At 38.2% G+C, this 14,030-nt stretch overlaps 1 protein-coding gene across 4 annotated transcripts in view; it reads right to left on the reverse strand.

Annotated features, from left to right (window-relative positions):
• CARNMT1 (carnosine N-methyltransferase 1) overlaps positions 1–14,030 on the reverse strand; it is a 43,382-nt gene that overhangs the window by 15,770 nt on the left and 13,582 nt on the right. The window lies entirely within an intron of this gene.

Consider the following 14,030-nt stretch of genomic DNA (forward strand, 5'->3'; position numbering starts at 1 on the left):
CACCGGCCAGGGCTGTCAGGTATATCTTTAAAAGAATCTAGAAGGGGGGGAATAGTCTTATGGGGAAAATGGGAAGCTACCTTCTAATTGAGCGTATATAATATCACACCAAACCAGAAGAGCACAACCACACTGTTCTCTACTTATTTGCATCAATCACTCTACCACCAATTTCCTTTGTTATAAAATCCACCATTCCACTTTTAAACTGCTAAAAATTTGCCTTAGCAAAGCAAGAACCTTTCTCAGGACTCCTGGCAAGTAAATGTAACCTTAAGGAAACTAAAATGGTATTCTTACCAAAAACAGAAGAAAAATGTGTATAATCAGCTATCATGGCAGTTAAAAGTGAACTTCTCTTTTGTCTGTATTCCCCAAACCTAATATATACTAGTAAATCAAATCCAATTTCTAAATCTAGCCCCATGTATTTCTTTTTATCTTTAAACTACATGGTCCTTAAGTTCGGTGTGGTCCAAACAGTAGCAGGGCTACTAGTAACCCCATATGATAACCTTTGCATTTCCCACTTTGAAATAAAAAACAAACAGAACTAAAGAACTTCTGAAAATTCAGTCTACAAATACAATAGCATGGGAATTTGCCTAGGGGCATTCATTCTTAAATATTTACACATAGAACATGTATTTGTATAAAAACCTTAACAAAGTTTAATTTGTTTCACTGTTGAATTTTACATATACAATATGCCATAAACCAAAATCTGTTAAAAATGAATTTTGACAAATAAGCTTATTATGATTAGTAAGACAACATTTAATCCTTGATTTGGACAACCTAATTCCAAGGTATTACATAACAAGTTTCACTAAAATAGAATGCTTTCTTCTCATTCTAGATTATACATGTGTACATGTGCGTGAATACTTAAATTTGTTTTTGTTTTATGCTTTTTAAAAATTGACTTCAGAGAGAGGGAGAGGGAAAAATAGAAACATCAATTATGAGAGAAACACTGATTGGCTGCCTCCTGCAAGCCCCCTACTGGGGATCAAACCTCCAACTCGGGCATATGCCCAGACTGGCAATGGAACTATGACCTCCTGGTTCATGGGTCAACACTGAACCACTGAGTAACACTGGCCAGGTACCACTTAAATTTTTAATGAGGGCATATCCTCAGTCCTACTTATATCGGTTACCTAAAAAAATATACAAAATTAGAATGTGAAAAGCTCCTAGATGTAAAACTCTGTGCTACCTTTTATATAAAGGACCTGCCACCATGGAACCCCACCCAGGCCTCTCCTCCCCTTTTCCACTCCCTACCACCCACACAAACCCTTACTCTCCAGACTTACTTTCTTTTCAGTTCCCATCTGCCCAATCAAAACATCCCCAAGTGGCTGTTTTCAGCTTAGAATTTTTTTAAAAAACACACAAAATAATGAAAGTAAAAGGATCTGGAAGTAAACTGAGTACTTAAATCTTTATAAAAATAATCACTAATAATCAATTTCTAGATGGCTAATGATCTGCATAAAACATCACCATGCAGAACACAGATGAGTCTCAATGGCCATTCTGAGTGAAAAAGCCAATTTCAAAAGGTGACAAATATATTGTATGACTCCATTTAATATGACAGTCTCAAGAAGACAAACTATAGTGATTGATAAGCAGTTACCACAGGTTAAAGGTGGGGAGAGTGTGTCACTATAAAGGGAAACATGAGGGTTTTTTTAATTGATTATTATTATTATTTTTATTTTTTTGAGAGAGAGAGGGAGAAAGATAAACATTGATGAGAAAAACATCATGAAACATCATTGATCAGCTGCCTCCTGCATGCTCCCTACTGGGATTCGAGCCCACAACTCTCTCAGTGGTTGGGTGTCCTCCCACGCACCAAAAGGTTGCCAGTTCGATTCCTGGTCAGGTTGCAGGTTCATCCCCAGAAGGGAGTGTGCAAGAGGCAGCTAATCAATGTTTCATTCTCACATCAATGTTTCTCTCTTTCCCTCTCCCTTCCTCTCTAAAAATCAATTTAAATATCTTAGGAAAAAAAATACAGAAATTAGAAACGCTTCTAACCTTAAGGGAAGTTTTTGTTAATAGTGATACCAACAATTATTTTAACTGAAGGAAAGTTAACTTATGGCTGCTATTATGAAATTTGTTCTAACTAATCAGGGCCATAGAACTCTCTACCCCCACCTTGTGGCAGAAAGTTGCTATATAAAACTGCTATTAAAAGGCTGTAAGCGCCGAAACTGGTTTGGCTCAGTGGATAGAGCGTCGGCCTGCGGACTGAAGGGTCCCAGGTTCGATTCCAGTCAAGGGCATGTACATTGGTTGCGGGCACATCCCCATTAGGGGGTGTGCAGGAGGCAGCTTGTCGATGTTTCTCTCTCATCGATGTTTCTAGCTCTCTATCCCTCTCCCTTCCTCTCTGTAAAAAATCAATAAAATATATTAAAAAAAAAAAAAAAAGGCTGTAAGCAAGCCATGGAATGCAGAATATAGCAAGGCCCTATCTTAAGCCTTAATAGAGATTACATGTAGTTCTACCAATTACTTGTATTATAACCAAAAAGGGCTTATTTCCATGGGCATATAAAAAGGATACACATTAAAACAAATCACTGAAAAATGATTAAGAATCAAGCAATGAGTGGGAGAGATGGAGAGAATATCCCCTAGTTCTTTGTTCTTATCTAGATTGTTTCTCATTGGGTGCTCATAAAAGGGCTATTAACAGCATAATGAAACATCCTTCCAATAATAATGCATATGAAATCAAGGCACTCTAAAAAGCAGTTTTTGCTATGGATCCTTATGAAGTCTAGGACATTTCTATGAAGATATTTCTTTGGAGAATAAAAGAAATATACATCTAAATATAGAACTTTATGGTGAGCTGACTTGAAACAATATATTTAGTATAAATGTAACACCCCTGGATAATCCTATATAATAAAAAGCTAATATGCAAACTGTCCCCTCATCCGGGAGTTTGACCAGGAGTTCAACCAGGGGGCGGGGCCAGCCAGCCAACTGCCCACGGCCCCTCCCTCGGCCGGCCCTGCCCCTGATCGTCCCCCCTCATTGAGGTGGGCCAGCCAGACCCCACCCATGCAAGAATTTGTGCACCGGGCCCAAACCGGTTTGGCTCAGTGGATAGAGCGTCGGCCTTCGGACTGAAGGGTCCCAGGTTCGATTCCGGTCAAGGGCATGTGCCTTGGTTGCGGGCACATCCCCAGTAGGGGGTGTGCAAGAGGCAGCTGATCGATGTTTCTCTCTCATTGATGTTTCTAGCTCTCTATCACTTTCTCTTCCTCTCTGTAAAAAATCAATAAAATATATTAAAAAAATGTTTAAAAAAAAAAAAGAATTTGTGCACCGGGTCTCTAGTAGTGGGATAACAGTGTATTCCAGACAAGCAAGAATGGAGAAGGGTAGATTTGTAAGGACAGAACAGAGCCTTGTGTGTCTGAACAGGCTGTGGATCACATATGCACCACCCTTTGTGCTTCAACTATTTTACCAGCAGTAAATATTCTTGCAAGAGAATTAATTCACTCATGGTCCAACATAGTAAAAACCACTAATCATATGTAGCTGGCTAACGAACACTTAAAATGTGGCTAGTTCTGAGATGTGCTGCAAGTATAAAATAATGCCAGATTTCACACTTAGCTTTAAAAAGGAATGTAAACTATCTCAATAATCTTGTATACTCATTATAACTTGAAATATTTTTATATAGATTTACTGGGTTATGAAGTATATTATTAATTTCACCTGTTTTTATTTACCTTTATATGTAGCTACTAGAAATCTTAAAATAACACATGTGGCTTGCATTATATTTCTATTTACCAGTTGGTCCATACAGCAAAATAAAAAAACCCCAATTCTGAGCAAAAAACAATTGTGAAATGGCATCATAAACCATTATATGAACTTTTAAAACATATAGAACAATACAATGTTTGTATTGTTTAGGGCAATAATTTTCAACTGGTGTGCTGCAAGAATTTTTAAAACATACAAAACCTGACTATTTAGGCAGGGACACTGACCTCTTTTTCCTTAGATTGTCAAATATAAAAATGACAACAGCCAACACAATAGCTGTCTGGTGTGAATGTATCAAAATTATATCTTTTTTTGTCAGATCGGCAAAAAAAATATGTATTTTGGTGTGCTGCAGAATTTTAGTTGTTGTGTGTGTCATGAGAAGAAAAAGCTTAAAAATCACTGGTTTAGAGGTATATAAGCATATAGTTAATATAAGAAGGTATGATTAGAGTAACAAATTAATGTTATCTCTGGAGAGAATGTGTTCTATATATGATTTCAACTGCATATGTAATATTTCTTTTAAAAAATACAAAAATTTTTGAAGTTAATATATCAAAATGTCAAGGTTTAACAGAGCGAGGTGTTGAAATATTTTTTATTCAAAGGGGAAAATTAGTTAGAAACCAGGTTAATATCTAGCCCCTTCAAAAATATGGTCCCAACTTACCTCTCACTCCCAACAGAAAATTCCACCTATCAACCAAACAACTTCTCACCAAATGCATAAGACACTTTCTCACCTTAATATTTAGAGCACCTACACACCCATAAAAACTCAGTTTAAATTATCACCGTCATCTATGAAGTCTTTTCTAAATATCCCAGGCAAAGCTTGAACTCATTTCTCGATGTTTTTAGTACTTCATTCATATCTGTTATAGTTCATATTTCAAGTTCTTCATTTTGCTTCTTTCATTTAATACAGGGGTCAGCAACTATGACCCACAGGCCAGTCATGCCCATTCACTTATGTATTGTGTATGGCTGCATTCCCAAGACAACAGAGCTGAGCAGTCCCGGTACATCACATTGCCTGCAAAGGTTAAAACATTTACTAGATGGCCCTTTGTTTCATCTTTTGTTATTGTAACCTTAAAACTAATGTCCTTGACATAATTTTCCACATGCAAAAGTATATCTGTAGTAAGCTTCTCCAAATTTGAATCACAAGAGTCAAGATATGCATGTGATTTTTCTTGATTATCAAGTTGCCTCCATAAAATTTTACTAATTTATTCCATCAGCAACATGTTTCCTCACACTGTAAGAAAGTTATGTAACTTCTAAATCTTTGCAATGTAATCAATGAAAAATGGGCATCCTAGTGATTTTTACATTTGCATTTTCTTATGAGATTGAGCATCTTATATTTTTTTCCTGTTGTCTACTTACACTATTTTTCTAAGATATTAGTCTTGAATTGTTATTACTGTAGATTTGTAAGCACGTGAATTCTTTTTAAAAAAATATTGTTGAAAGTACCACAGATGGGCCCCCCGACTCTTCCAGACTGAATTTTATGAGCTTGAAAATGATTTCAAAGAAATCTGAAATATATATGTCTTTGGTCTAAGAGGGCTTTCAGGATGAGAGAAATCTATTTTTAGTCTCTATGCTACTCTTATATTTTGGCAGTTAACATTTCCTCCATTTTCTCTTTTAAGATGCTTTCCTTCACCTAAAAGAATCCTTTCATAAATTATCCTATATAATAAAAGGCTAATATGCAAATCAACCGAACAGCAGAACAACCGGTCACTATGACACACAGTGACCACCAGGGGCAGATGCTCAATGCAGGAGCTGTCTCCTGGTGGTCAGTGTGCTCCCACAGGGGGAGCGCCACTCAGCCAGAAGCCAGGCTCATGGCTGGCTAGCGCAGCAGCAGTGGTGGGAGCCTCTCCCACCTCTGCAGCAGTGCTAAGTAAGGATGGCCGAATGATGTCTTAGGCCTGCTACCTCTGGGGAGCGGGCCTAAGCCATCAGTCAGACATCCCCTGAGGGCTCCCAGACTGCGAGAGGGTGCAGTCTGGGCTGAGGGAACCGCCCTCCGTATGCATAAATTTCGTACACCAGGCCTCTAGTACCTTATATTCCTTATTTTAATCTAAGTGGAAAATGTTCCTTTAAATTTTTTTTTAATTTTTATTGATCTGAGAGAGGAAAGGAGAGGGAGAGATAGAAACATCAATGACGAGAAAGAATCACTGATTGGCTGCCTCCTGCACATTCCCCCTGAGGGATCTAGCCCACAGCCCAGGCATGTGCCCTGAGTGTGAATCGAACCGTGACCTCCTGGTTCATAGGTTGACACTCAACCACTGAGCACACCAGCCAGGCTGGAAAATGTTTCTTTAAAGCTCAGCATATTTTTTCCAAACACCCAACTATATAAAATAAAATAAATTCAATATAGTCAATAGTATGCCAGTATCTTTCTAGAGTGTTAGTAATATATTGCAAGGTAAAGATCTATCAGTTTCCTTCCACAAACAAAATATCACTTCAAATTCTTCTAAAATAGACTCCTCTCTAATAAAAGAGTAATATGCAAATTAACATCACTCTGCTACATAAGCCACGCCCACTAGCCAAGCCACGCCCACCAGCCAATCAGGACGAGTATGCAAATTAACCCCAACCAAGATGGCTACCAGAAGGGAGGCTTGGGTTTCCCTGGCAACAGAGGAAGCCAAGCTTTCGACACACTCTGGCGGGCCCAGGCCTCCACTCAAGGCTACAAAGTTTCAATTATAGAAGGTAAACAAATCCAAACAGAAATGGCGGCAGCCAAGGATCAAGCAGGAGGCTTGGCTCCGCTCCAGGCTACAAAGTTTCAATTGTAGAAGGTAAATAAATTCCAGATACCAGTGTCTCTGCTTGGGTCGCCAGGGGTGTGGCTGGCCTGCAAACCACCACAGGCCCCTCCACGCCCCAAGGGAACCCCATCCTGATCCAGGGCACTCTTCAGGGAAAACCAGCTGGTCCCCACCCGTGCACCAGGCCTCTATCCTAGCTAATAAAAGAGTAATATGCAGATTGACCATCACTCCAACACACAAGATCAAGATAGCTGTCTCTATGTGGTCAAAGATCCTGCCCCCATGTGGACACAAGATGGCTACCACAAGATGGCCAGCAGGGGAGGGCAGTTGGGAGGGAACCAGGCCTGCAAGGGAAGGCAGTTGAGAAGGACCAGGCCTGCAAGGGAGGGCAGTTGGAGGTGATCAACCCTGCAGAGGAGGGCAGTTAGGGGTGACCAGGCTGGCAGAGGAGGGAAGTTAGGGCCAAACAGGCTGGCAGGGGAGCAGTTAGACATCAATCAGGCTGGCATGGGAGTGGTTAGGGGGTGATCAGGCTGGCAGGCAGAAGCGGTTAGGGTAAATCAGGAAGGCAGGCAGGTGAGCAGTTGGGAGCCAGCAGTCCTGGATTGTCAGAGGGATGTCCGGTGGGATCGGGCCTAAACGGGCAGTCGGACATCCCTCGAGGGGTCCCAGATTGGAGAGGGTGCAAGCTGGGCTGAGGGACACCCCCCTGCCCCCTGTGCACGAATTTTGTGCACCGGGCCTCTAGTGAGTTAATGAAATCAAGATGCTCTATTTTCAGGATTTCCATCCAGCAGTTTTTAGGATGTACAAGAGTATATGAGTCTAAATGGTTGTGATTTGTCATTTCAATTAGGACTCAAATTTAAGAATCTTTCCTCAGCAACTATAAACTTTATAGTACTCAAATTGTAACCGAATAATTAGTGAAGAGTTTGGTATTCAGCACAATAAAAATAGCATTTGCTTATATAACAGATCAACCTGTGACTTCAAAGTTGCTTGTACTTGCAGACTCAGGCATTTAAAAATTCTAAACAGGAAAGAATTAGACAAACTGATAAGACAAATGTGTTTCCATAGAAAAAATATTTTAATGATACAAATATTGTTCATTCTATACACATTTAAATAAATTATCTTTTATAAACAGCTGAGTTAGAAAGGCCTTTATTGAAATTTCAAAAAGAAGAGAACACAATCAAAAGGCTAGCTGACATAAATTTGAGTCGATCCAGCCAAGTGTAAAGACCTTGAATGCTTGCTGTAACACAAACAGGATCCTGGAAATTTATCTGAAACCCAAACTTAACCAGCATTTATCCAATCAACCTGGATTTTGAAGAGCTATAATTATGCCTCCTTTCTGGGATTTTGGGTTTACTTTTTATGGAAGAGTTATGACTCTAATATGGATATGGGCTTTACTGTGCTTTATTAGCTTGATTTTTTCAAGGGTTTTTGGTAGCTCATCTTATCTTCTATGAGGAAACCAATTTAAATTAAACATGCAAAACATGATATAGGAAGAAATGTGTCATTTTTTCCAATAGTTTGAAGAATAGCAAAAGAGTTTGATAGATATTTTGGCACACTTCATTTTAAAGTTCAGAAATTCCTGTCCACTTTTATAATATTGATTACTTCCAAGAAAGGGAAATGAGTGGCTAGTTAACAGTTACGGAAAAGAGGCTTTCTATCCTTTGAAACCTTTAAAATTTTGAACCCTGTGAAACTTTTTACCTATTCAAAAAATGTTTAATTATTTTTTACACCACACCACCAAAGATATTTTGGATTTTGAGAAATATGTGGCCTTTTATGTTTACAAAAACTATTAAACTATTGTCGATTATAGTGCAGAGCATTGAATATACACATTGAGAGCACCAACTAGAAACTTTAAGAATATAATGCCCTTTTGAAGCAACAATGTTTATAAAAGATCATAAAACTTAAAACATTAAAAAAAATTGAGCCCTGCCTGCTGTGGCTCAGTTGGGTGCCATCCTGTGCACCAAATGGTTGCTGGTTTGATTCCAGGTTATGGCATATGCCTGGATTGTGGGCTCAGTCCCCTGTGGAGAGCGTGCAGGGGGCAGCCAACTGATGTTTCATTCTCACATGGATGTTTTTCTCTCTCTCTCTAAATATATATATATTTTAAAAATATATTTTTTTAAAAACTGAAAAATAGCTCTAACCAGTTTGCCTTAGTGGATAGATAGAGCATCAGCCTGCGGACTGAAAGGTCCCAGGTTCGATTCCGGTCAAGGGCATGCACCTTGGTTGCGGGCACATCCCCAGTGGGAGGTATGCAGGAGGCAGCTGAATGATGTTTCTCTCTCATTGATGTTTCGAACTCTCTATCCCTCTCCCTTCCTCTCTGTAAAAAATCAATAAAATATATTTTTAAAAACTAAAATAAAAACTGAAAAATAAGCAAATGTAAGAAATTAGATAATTCTAATAGTTGTAGAATAATTCATGTAGGACCATTTTTATAATGACCATTTGTTAAAAATAACAAAATAACCCATACCATTTATTAAACAGAGGTAGCCTTTAGAAACTGTAATTTTTACCTATTTATTCCAACTTAAGCCATGAGTCTTTGAAACAAGTCATATGAGGAAGATTTCATATCTTATAAAGAATAATTAGCCCTGGCCGGTTTGGCTTAGTGGATGGAGTGTCGGCCTATGGACTGAAGGGTCCCAGGTTCAACTCCAGCCAAGGGCACATGCCTGGGTTGCAGGCTCAATCCCCAGTAGGGGGAGTGCAGGAGGCAGCTGATCGGGGATTCCCTCTTATCATTGATATTTCTATCTCTCTTTCCCTCTCCCTTCCTCCCTGAAATCAATAAAAATATGTTTTTAAAAAAAGAATTAAAAAAAAAAAAAAGACCTCAATGTTGCCCTCAACATTCCATGGGTAAATAGGCAAAGATCCCTCCCCAAAAAAAAAAAGTTCTAAACCAGGTGGTTTCACTGGTGAATTCTACTAAACATTTAAAAAATAATAAACACCAATTCTTCTCAAACTCGCCCAAAAAAATTGAAGAGGCGGGAACACTTCCTAAATCATTCTGTGAGGCCCATTATTCCCATATAGCATTATTCCCATACCAAAGTCAGATAAAGGCATTGTAAGAAAAAATTCACAAAAGAAAACACACACATCAGTATCACTTATACATATAGATGTAAAAATCCTCAAAATATTTAGCAAATAGAATCCAAGAATAAATAAAAAGAATTATTCACCATGACCAAATGGGATTTATCTCAATAATACAAGGGTGTTTCATCATAAGGAAAGTCTATCAATATCATATAGCACATTAACAGAACAAAGAAAAAAATCCACAATCATTTCACTTGACAAAGAAAAGGCATTGACAAAATGCAGCATCTTTCATGACATAAACCCTTAAGAGGTAGGAATAGAGGGATAACTCAATATGATCAAGGGCATTTATGAAAACCCACAGCTAACATCACACTCAACGGTGAAAGACTAAAGCTTTCCCTCTTAAGAACAAAAACAAAATAAGGAGCCCCCTTCTCCTCTATTCAAGAATAGAGGCAAAGCCATTCTTCTAATGGGAAAGGAAGAGGTTAAAAACTATCTCTATTCACAGATGACATATCCTATATGTAGAAAATCCCAAAAGAATCCACAAGAAAGCTACTAGAGCCAATAAATAACCAAAATTGCAGGGTCCAGCACAAAAATAAGTTGTGTTTCTATACATCAGCTATTGTAAATGGAATTTACAATAGCATCTAATAGAACAAAGAACTCAATACTTAGAAATAAGTTTAACCAAGGAGGTGAATGACTGAAAACTACACTGAGTGGCCAGATTATTATGCATTCAGAGATCATAATAATCTGGCCACTCAGTGTATATAAAAGCCTACATGACTGAATGACAAATGACCAAGGTCGACCAGTTGCTATGACAAACACTGACCACCAGGGGACAGATGCTCAAAGCACAGGATCGGGCTCCCTCCTGTCTGGATTGGGGCTGTGGGGATCAGGCCAAAACCAGCTATCCGACATCCCCCGAGGGGTCCCGGATTGCAAGAGGGTGCAGGCCAGGCCGAGGGACCCTAGTAAAGAATATAAAAAAGCTTGAAGAAGAGAGTGTTATATAAAAATTTAGGAACCCCAATATACTGTGTGCTCACTAGTAAAACTTGAATACAAATGCATTAACAAGTGTGTGGATACTAAAAATGTAAATAAAAGCTTGCCAAATGAGTACTATATATGTCATGCAACTCCAATAGTTGAAGTATTTAAAATACTAGTATATCCAGCCCTAGCTGGTTTGGCTCAGTGGATAGAGCGTCAGCCTATGGACTGAAGGGTCCCGGGTTCGATTCCAGCCAAGGGCACATGCTCAGGTTGTGGGCTCAATCCCTAGCAGGGGGCGTGCAGGAGGCAGCCGATCAATGATTCTTATCACTGATGTTTCTATCTTTCTCTCCCTTCCTCTCTGAAATCAATAAAAATATATTTTTAAAAAATCCAGTTTTGAAACCTATGAATAAACTTTCTAGTAAAACATGTCACTGAAATCTTTCTAAATGATATCTACAGGGCACAACCAAAAAAGAGCAATGAATTATTATTTATATTACTCCTGAATCTAATACATTAGATATTCAAAAACAAAGAAATAAGCAGTGGTCTTTTTTTTATTGTTTTCACATCTGATAACATAATAATAAATTCAATTATGCTTCCAACATTACTCCCTTACTGAGCTATTTCTGGGTCTCACACCCAGAACACTATACATCTGATGAAGAAATATTTATAGAATTGAAAATCAGTAAAGTGTCATAACTGTCATCAACAATGGAATAAAAATAATGAAAGTTTTAAGTGATAAAAGAATCACAAGTATAAAATAAATTTATAATCACTTCAACTGTGTGTTCAGAAGGTAATTATAGCACAGAATATAAAAAAACTAGAGGCCCAGGGCACAAATTTGTGCACTGGTGGTGTCCCCTGGCCTGGCCGGCAATTGGGGCTTCTCACCCGATCGGGGCCAGATGGCTAGTGGGAGGGACCATGGGAGGTAGGTTGGCCGTGGGAGCACACTGACCACCAGGGGGCAGCTTCTGCATTGAGTGTCTGCCCCCCAGGTGGTCAATGCACATCATAGCAACCAGTTGACCGGTCGGTCGGTTGACCGGTCATAAGGTCGCTTAGGCTTTTATATATATAGATTACTAATGATAAGCAGAATACAGTGGGTGATTTTTATGATACTTAATCAGCTAAACACAATCTTCATGGCATACAGACATACAGGTATTCAAACAGGTAGATTAGCAGCCATTACACAGATGAAAACTTAGAATCTCTCCTTTTATAGAAAGCAGCAATATTGTTACTGTCGTATTTCTAGATGCAAGGTTTATGGACAAAATTTTCTTACGTGATGAAAGCAGCTAATACATGTAAGAATATTAAATATTAAAAACATTTGAGATTCACCCAGGCCCCCACACTAGCAGTCTGCCAGAAAAAGGGGAATGCCTTTTTTTCTCGTTGTCAATATTATTTACTTCAGTTTCTACTGTTCCTTTACATACAATGTCTGCCATTCAATAAAAAAATTATGAAACATGCAAAGAAGAAAAAAATATAACCCATTGTTGTGAGAAGAAGCCTTCAACAGAGCTGACCCACAAATAGCACATGTTAGGATTATCAGACAGGGATTTTAAAATAACCATTAAAAATGTTAAAGAATCAAGTGAAAAAGACAGATCACATGTACAAATAGGAAATTTCAGCACAGAGAAAATACACACACACACACACACACACACACGACAAAATATATCAGTGGTCCCAACCTTTTTTTGGCCATGCCCCACCTAAGCATCTCTAAAATCCTGATGCCCTGCCCTGTGACATATCATTCTTATTCAAAAAGTGAACTCCTATTCACATGGAGGAAGCCTAAAAGGCCATTAACTTGGTCTAAACAAGCTTCCAAAGAACATGGCATCCATGAAAGAGAAAAATAAAAGAATGAAAGGATAGTTGAAATACTAGTACTGAGAAAGAAAGCACTAAGATATTGTTTAAAAAATAATAGTATGAAGTGATATGAAAAAATAGCAGTTTCATAAAATAGAGAACTAAATGCATAAATAGGTCATGACATTTATTTATATACTGTATATGAGGCCCCTAGAACCATAAGAAATGCAAAAAAAAATCACTGTTAATAGCTCATTCTTGAATTCGCCCCCTTAAAAATCAAATTATTCCCCCGACCCCCGCCGTGGGGTATGTGCCCCACGTTGGGAACCACCAAAATATATGTATATACTGAAGTGCTAGAATGTTGTTTTTTTTAAAGTGGTATCAGAAATAAGTCTTTCCGTGGAGTTTATCAACAGACTGGCATAATAAAGAATCAGTGAAGTTCAAGTAAGGTCAATATAAATTATCCAAAGTAACATACAAAAGGAGTTAGGGGGCAGTATGGAAAAAGGGTCATACAAAACTTGATAATGCCAGTTTAACATACATTATGTAACTGGAGTCCCAGAAAAGAAAGAAATAGAGAAAAGGAGAGGAGAAATACATGAAGAGACAAGAGCAAAGAATGTTTGATTTGGCGATATATATCCACTCAAACCTCCAGAAGCAAAGCAAACCCCAAGCAGGATAAACATAAAGAAACCCACATCTAGGCACATTATATTCAAATGGCTGATAAACAAAGTTGGGGGTGGGTGAAGGGATGGGGAGTAACTGCTTAATGGGTACAGGGTTTATTTGGGGTTGATGAAAATATTTTAGAACTATAGAGATGTGAAGGAGGCACATTGTGAATGTATTTAATGCCACTGAATTGTTGATTTTAAAATGGTTACTTCTGTTATATGCATCTCACCTCATTTATTTTTTTTAAATGAGGGGAAATAAAACATGAATATATAATTCTCAAAACAAAAAAAGATACAAAATGGCCCTTACACATATGAAGATGATAACTTCACTCATAACAAGAGAAATGCAAAATAGAATTATGCCAATATACAATTCCCCACCCATTAGGCTGGCAAAAATTCAAATACTTAATATGTTGAGAAAACAGGCACTTTCATACATTGCTAGTAGGAAGGCAAAACCCTTAAAGGGTACGTGACAATAATTGTGGCAGACAGATACTAAAGTGGCCCCCACCTCCAGGTGTTCACACCTTCTTATAATCCCCTCCCTTTGAAAGTGTACAGGACCTAGAATTGCTTCTAACCAACATATATCACTCCTGTGATTTTTTTATGTTACATTATGAAAGACTCTTTTAGAGCCTGCCTGCTCTAAATT

The sequence above is a fragment of the Eptesicus fuscus genome, chromosome 15 (genome assembly GCF_027574615.1).
Source record: "Eptesicus fuscus isolate TK198812 chromosome 15, DD_ASM_mEF_20220401, whole genome shotgun sequence".
Classification (NCBI taxonomy): domain Eukaryota; kingdom Metazoa; phylum Chordata; class Mammalia; order Chiroptera; family Vespertilionidae; genus Eptesicus; species Eptesicus fuscus.